Raw genomic sequence first — 8,326 nt, 5'->3', positions numbered from 1 at the left:
TTGATGAATGATGAAGAGGAAGGAGTTAAGTAGTTCCGTACATGGTTGAGCTATCACTCAAGTATCACAGGAACGCTGGCATGTGAAACTACTTTGACATCTCAACACTCAGAAATGGCTGCTAAATGAGCGTTAAAGCAGTAATTTACTTTTCCTTTACTTTTAGTCATTTAGCAGATGCTTTTATCCAACGCGACTTACAAATAAGAAAATGTAACTAAAACTAAAAGTTAAAACTCTATAAATACTATATATACACACACACACATTTAAGAAAATAAAGAAATTAAATAAAAATTATAAATGCATACAATAACATTTCAAAACTAAACATTTAAATGAAAACAAGAAATAAAGCTAAAAACATTTCAAAATTTTAAAACAACAAAAGGTATGAGTATAATAATGATTCTAATATAACACTAAGCCAAACGGCAAAAAAATAACTACACTGTAAAAAAAAAAAAAGTTGAGCGAACTTAAAAAAAATGTTTTACCAGCTTCAGCAGATTTTTGAGTTTGCTCAACTTATTTTTGTGGGAGATTCTCAAATTTTTGTTGTATAAACTTAAAACGACAAGTTGCGAAAACTCAAAAATCTGCTGAAGCTGGTTGCCTTAATTTTAAGTTGGCTCAACTTTTTTTTTTTTACAGTGTACATATGTGTATGTACAGCCACACACATATACATATACATATATATTATTTCATTTCCATTTAGTATATTGAAGTGCTAAAATAACTCAAATTAAATAAAACTAAAACTCAATTAAAATAAATAAAATTTGTTAATACTTTACTATAGTGGATTTTATCAGCTGTTTATTATTCATGCAACAATAGCCTATATATTACTGTTATAGTTTTTATTAATAACATTGCTAGCCTATAGCAGCTGATAACATTGTCTAGTGCTCTTAGGAATGTTATTAGCATGATTTATGAAAATTATATAATGAATGACATAGCATAGACTTATGCTATTGTTTGTGTATTTCATTTCATTCTGTAACCTACTTGTTCTACAGATCTGTTTACTAGTGTTAAATGCTACTGTTTTTGACAGAGTTGATAACATTTCTGACAGATATCATGATATTTTTTGCGTTTCCCTTACGAATGTGCTATCCTGTCAACAACAACCTGTCCATCCTTCCAATACTAGAGGGGGTAAAATCTGGTCAGAATTCGGCACTAACGTTACACCGGCGATGCACTGTTGCCAGATATTGCTATTATAACAAACAAACAAAAACGATAAATAAATAAATAAAAATAAACTGAAATTATTTCAAATAGTTCGGCAATTAAGATAAGATAAAGATATAAGTGACCCTAAACTGCAAAGTCCTTCTTTATTAACTTTCTAAAGTGTCAAATTGAATGGAAAAGACAAGTCCAAAAATGATTTTAATAGCTTGATCTGGCAACACGGAGGCTGTGCGCGCGCCCTCACTCGCCACTCTCTCAAGCATCTGGCAGCGATCATTTTATATTTCACAGACGCTAAACATTCTTGCAACCTGTCTAAACTGAATTACACATGTCCTGCAGACATTCATATGAGGAGTTTAACAGCAAATTAGTCATTTAGAGAACAAATTTTATTTTTGAACATGAAAATGTTTACCGAGGTCCGGACCAAGGTGGCCTCATAGCTGGCTACGGGCACAATAGCCACCTTTTTCTTACCGAAAAAATGGGCGTGGCTTCCCATCCGCTTCCAGCTATTTTTAGCTGTACAAAACAGTTCCTTTAGCTGCTTGATATTGAAAATTGGTGTCTTATCATATTATTTTAATTTATTATCTTAATTATGAACACACTGGTTTGTAGTGCAAACAGTTTTACCGTTTACTGCACGTTGTTATTCTCCTCGTTATTTACCTATAGCGGCTAATTTGTATTGCAATATTTTGTGATACAAATAAAAGTAATGAAATCGCACATGCATAAATGTAATCCAAATTTCAAGTAGTTTTTAGGATGCAACATGATACACAGAAGTTTCTGCAACTGTCTGAATTTACACATTTACACTCACTTGTGGCATTCATTAGATCCGAACGCTAAATAAGTCAGTGGAATGTTCTTAGTTGTTAATAAACCTGATTATTAGAGTACATTTGATAAGAAAATGCTATTTAGGTTTTTCAAAATTTCACATTTAATTTAGTTTTCTTTGTAATTATTTGAAAAATTTCTTACACTTCTGATGTGTTTCACAGCGCGAGGTTCAGTCTCCTTATGGTTTAGAGATGCTCTTGTTGTTGTGCTGACACTTAAATAATCACTATATCAACCAATGTACTGTTGATGTGCTGGATATTGACTACATTGTCTGCACAAACAGATCTGATTTCATACTGTAACCTAAGATCACTCCTTGCTAAATCTACCTCACTGAACATTGTCCAAACTTGGTCACACCGGGCCATGAAGAGTTTCTTTTAAGCCATCTTCTAAGCATTCCTCAGGTCTGTGTTTGTGTCTGAGCACCTCATACACTCGTCTCCCAGTGGCTGGTTATACCATCAATGACTCCTTCTGTTACATCAATTTGTGCTCTCTTTCATCTGTAACTCTGCATTATGACTTGTTAAGGTCCATCCACTCTCTCTCTCCCCTTGTCCATTGTTTTCCTCATTACTCCTCTTCTTCCTCCTGAGATTCATCCTTAGATACTTTTCAGAAGCTGAAGAGGCGTGGGATTTGCAGTCATTTCCAGATCGAGGGGTGTGTTGGCGGTGTGGATCTGGCCATGTGTGCATCTCTAAACCATAAGGAGACTGAACCTCGCGCTGTGAAACAGATGCCAACTCTTAACTACTATTATAGTCACTTTATTGGAGAAAATTAAAACATTTAGAATTTATTTTTAATAATCGCTAGTAATTATCTATCTATCTATCTATCTATCTATCTATCTATCTATCTATCTATCTATCTATCTATCTATCTATCTATCTATCTATCTATCTATCTATCTATCTGTTTGTCTGTCTGTCTGTCTGTCTATAATGACACACACACACACAATATTGTATTTTTCTGATGCACTTAAAATATGTATGTTAATATAGTATATATTACGTTCATGTGTATGCAATTTTAAACATTGCATTTACCTACATATTTAATGTGCATTAGAAAAATTATATTAGAACAATATAATATATAATATGTTTATTTAAATAATGTTTAAATATTGCTAATAAATTAGTTACAAACAATTGCTGTAAATTATAAATTATGCAACCATAATTTCCTCTATTAAATCTATGAATTAATATGTATAACATTGTTGGAAAATAATGGAATATGGTGCAAAACATTATCTGATGTTTCAATGACTATATAAAAAAAAGAGTTTAAATCTAAATAAATAAATATTTTTTACTTTTTTGTATTTTTAAAGTTATCCGGCTAGATAGCTTTATTTAAATGGAATATTTCAATCAGCAGAATTCACAACAGCAACTTTCAAACCACCACACAAAACTAGATTTGAATTTACAATGCATAAAAACTCTCTCGCACTGGTCCCAGTGCATTGGGTCATCCTTATTGTGGGTCCCTGTGCCCTTATATTCTTTATCACTGCATGTGAAGACAGTTAAAGTAAGTCTATCAGTGGTGTAGTAGATTTAGTATCTATGGGTGTATGTTTGCTTGTGTTTGTAGTGAGAAGACACTGGATTTGGCTGTGGCTGAGGGGGAATCTAGGGCTTGTCCCTGCTTGTGGTTTTCTACTCATTGCCTGAGTGAATTTGAGAGAGGGCTGCATTCCTGTTACAATAAATGTGTGCATGGTTTTGATATTCAGTAAAGCATAAATCAAACCTGAGTTCAAAGACTGGCCTCATTAAGCATCTGACTGTCTGAGAGTCTGTAGCTTGCAGACTGGAACGTGTGTATGTGTGGATATGCGATTTAATTGTAAATATAGGCAGAAAACTGTAAAGTGTGGACTGATGTGTTTAACAGATTTGACTCTTCCTCTTCCTCAGTCTATCAGTGTCGTTTGGCCTACTTTCTGAAATTCATGAGACTCTCTTTGCCTTATGGAAAGGATGGGCTTCTGGATCAGGTCCAAAAGAGGCACCCTAACCTGCCTGGACCATGTGCAAACACTAGAGACTCTTGGTTTCAAATGTTCTTTTATGGTCCTACTGATAGTAGTATTTTATGCTCAATATGCTGTAAAACAAACAGTCTTTGCTGCATAGAATGCTTGATTACATATTCATGATGCCATTGATGAAACACCCCAGCAAAGTATGGAAGTATATTAAAAAAAATATGGCCCTTGATTTGTTTATAGTTATAGATAGATAGATAGATAGATAGATAGATAGATAGATAGATAGATACTTTTAAATGTGTGCTCTTTCAAATGATATCCATATAAATATTATACCATTAATCTAAATACTTTTATTCTAATTAAATGATATTCATATAAATGTCTAATATTTTATTCAATTTACAGATAAAAAAACAAAAATAATTAGAACATTTAACAATTTAAATTTTCACTGTTTCTTTCTAGTTTTATTCTGATTATGATTTAAGAAAGCCAATTTAGGAAACATTTTGTCTTTTGAATATCACAATTATTATGTTTTTTTCCACAGTACAATACATGCATACAGCTGCCATTTTATTATAGCAAGAGTGTCCTCATTAGTTTTTTCTAATTAAATAATTTTGTTTACCATATATGTGAATCGATTTCCATTTATTTTCAGTGTTTATACATTCAAATAACATCTGAGCATTACATCAAAGCTAGAACATGATGTTCTCTCTGGTCTCCTAATGAGGTGGCTACCTGCCTGATCTAAATTGCAGTGCAGGAATACAATCTCAGGCATCATTAGTCCACTAAGCATGCAGAGCAGTGTCCTAGGTCTGAGGGAGAGATGAGTAGACCTACAAAAAGATCAGTCCATTCACCAATAACTGCTTTTAGTTAAAATGTATAATTATAAAACATGGTTTCACTTGATTTTGATGATCCCTTTAACAGATTCTGTTGCCTATAAGTAATGCTGCACCTAATGAAGTGTTACCAAAAACATTTGTATTTGTTTTATCTAATCAACCGGCCCCTGAGAATATAATTTGAGTTTAAAGGAATAGTTCACTCAGGAATTTACTTACCCTGAGGCCATCCAAGATGTAGATGAGTTTATTTCTTCATTGGAACAGATTTGGAGAAATGTAGCATTACATCACTTGCTCACTAATGGATCCTCTGCAGTGAATGGGTGCCGTCAGAATGAGAGTTCAACCAGGTGATAAAAACATCACACTAATACAATAATGTTGATGGATTTGTTTATTGCAAACACATATTTTTTATTTATAGACTGGACTTGTGTGGATTATTGTGGCGTTTTAATTAGCTGTTTGGATTCTTATTATGTGGCACCCATTCACTGCAGACGATCCATAGGTGAACAAGTAAAGTAATGCTATTTCTCCAAATCTGCTCCTCATCTACATCTTGGATGACCTGAGGGTGAGTACATTTTCAGCAAATTTGACTTTTTGAGTAAACTTCAGTATTCCTTTAAGACCTCTGTTAGTTTAAAGTGTATGCATGTCATTTGGAGGAATGTGGGCCTGTTTTTGTTTTTTTGTCATGTACATGTGTATAAGCATACTTTAGGCCCTTTGTTGTAGACTGAGATAGGCACTGTGCCACGTACCTGCCAGCAGGGGATTATTTATTTATTTTTTTTAGATTGCCTTGGGCAACAAGTCCTTGATTTCCTGGATAGAGACAACCTGCCAGTTGTGCCAGAGACCACAGACATGCACACACACAACTGTAATGTTATATTACCAGTAATATTCAAGTGCCATATTACTACTCCACAGCTCTCCTTATTTCTTCTCTCTGCAGACACACTTCCATAACTTTAAATGAGGCACTTGTGTTTATGTTACATCAATCAATACTTTTTTCCCCCAAAAGCAAAACTCAGGCAGGCACATTATTTAAACACGGACTTTGAACTCATTCCATGTCAAAAACACAATTAAAGTGAAGTCGGAAAGGCACTGCAGGGCAGAATAATGAACTGTTGGGGCCAACAGAGCACAGAAAATGAACTTATAATTAAGATTTCAGTATTACATTAAATCTATACATCATCCAATTGGATTTTATTTCTCCCAGGAGCATGTGAAGCAATAGCTCTTTATTATTCATAACTGCTGAAAACATGAAAACAGTCTTTTGTGGTGACGTGATGCATTTGAGGTCTATGTATGAAATCGTGTTGACGAGAATGGTATACAGACAGAAAAGGTGACAGCCAGTGAAGAGGGGCTGCCTGTAAAAACAAGCTAACGTACCAACGGAGCAATTACCTCTCATGTCAATGATGTTTTTACAACATGTCAGAAACTCAGCCCAGCCCTGTGAATTCCTAATATATGACCGACAGGAGAGATTTCTTTGGATTTCTTTGTTTCTCTCGTGCTGATCCCTGTGTACATCGCTGCTTTTACTCAAGCCTAAAGCTTGAATTTCATCAAAACACACTTCAGCTGCAGTATCAACCACTTTGGGGATTCGTAGGCATTAAAAAAAACTGCAATTAACTGCTAGTTTATGAAGACAAGCCTGTTTAATATTTCCCAGGCTGATTAGCCATTATCAACACATATTCCTCAATGCTTATAATTGCTTGATGATGCAATAACTGCACCATTATCGCACAGTAAGTTTTCCTAGCTGTGATGTATTTTTTTCCACTCAGGTTTCAAACTCATCTCTAACGTTGCTAAAATTCTTCCTAAAATGATTAGGCTTCACATCAGTCTCAGATGTTCTTTAGCTGGGCATTTCTCATAGCAATCCTAACAAAATATTATTATTGTTATTATATTCCCTCATTTCTCCATAGCACTGTTTGCATTATGTGAGTTAATCAGTCAGGCGTAATGTACAGTCATTATTGCAAAATGAACCTCGGCAGTGTGATCAGGGTTGAAATATAATGTATGTGGGACTTTATCATCCAGAAGGGGTTTATTTTGTGATAATGACCAGATGACTGTACATTATTTGACTTATTAAGAAATGGACATGAAATATTCATTGTTTTATTATGTGAGATGAGGAAAAATTATTTGTGAGAAACTGCAATTTATTACATACTTTAGTGGTCATTAAGTAAAAAAAAAAATATCGGACCTCAAAATGCTGAAACTGACCAATCAATATCTAAAAGGACATGATCAGGTTAAAAATAAAAAAATAATTCAAAAAGAAAATAGACTACAAGCATTTTAGAAAAAATCAATCAATCAATCAATCAGGCATAAAGCATGCAGGTCTACTTAAAGGTTAATGAAATAAACAAAATGAAATAACACAAAATTTGATTTAAGGTTTAATGTTTTTTGGGGATTTTTTTTAGATTTATTTTTTATTGGCTTTAGATTGGAAGCTTTTTTCTCAGTTTTTAGTCTCTTATGTTCACCAAAGCTTCATTTATTTGATCAAACATATATTTTTAAAAGTTGTAAAATGTGATATATTATTACAATTTAAAATAACCATTTTCTATTTTAATATATTTTAACATGTAATTTATTCCTGTGATGGCAAAACTGAATTTTCAGCATCTAGATGTGTCTTTACTATCACTTTAATGTATCCTTGCTAGAAAAAAAAAAAAAAATTATTTTACAAAAAAATTGTACTGACTTTTGAATGGTAGCATACAGTATAAGGGTTCAAGTACAAGTGTTCTCCAAGCCTCCAAATCCTTACGATTGTTATGTATAGTGGTCTGAAAAGCCGTCTGGCATGATGAACAAGCTCCCAAAGCCAGTTTACACAAATCTAATCTACAATCTCTTTTTTCTTTCAGTCTGGTCATCCCTCTTTTTTCATTGGATCTCCGCCTCTTCATCCCTCCAGACACCCACAGTCATGAGGATTTATGGCTCTCTCGGCGCCCTATAGATAGAGCTGACCCAGTGTCCAGAGAGGTCCTGAGACATGAAAGCCTGACCTTACTGTGCCCAGCGGGCCTCTGCACACCTGTCGGCCGGCCAGGAGGACACTGGGAATCAATTTCTCCAACCTTTCCATCCTGTCCATCTCTCTGTCCTTCTACTCATTTAATGCCTTCCTCCTCAGTGACTTTAACACTAGCTTTTGTGGCATCTCCCTAGGGCTACCTGAGGGACTTTCAATTACACAGTGTGTCACACTATTTTTCAAAACACTAAGATGTTGTTTTAGGCTCTGGTTATAGGCCCATTCACACCAAGAATGATAACTATAACAACCACACCC

The sequence above is a fragment of the Onychostoma macrolepis genome, chromosome 04 (genome assembly GCF_012432095.1).
Source record: "Onychostoma macrolepis isolate SWU-2019 chromosome 04, ASM1243209v1, whole genome shotgun sequence".
NCBI lineage: Eukaryota > Metazoa > Chordata > Actinopteri > Cypriniformes > Cyprinidae > Onychostoma > Onychostoma macrolepis.
Note: the sequence above shows the minus strand (reverse complement) of the source record.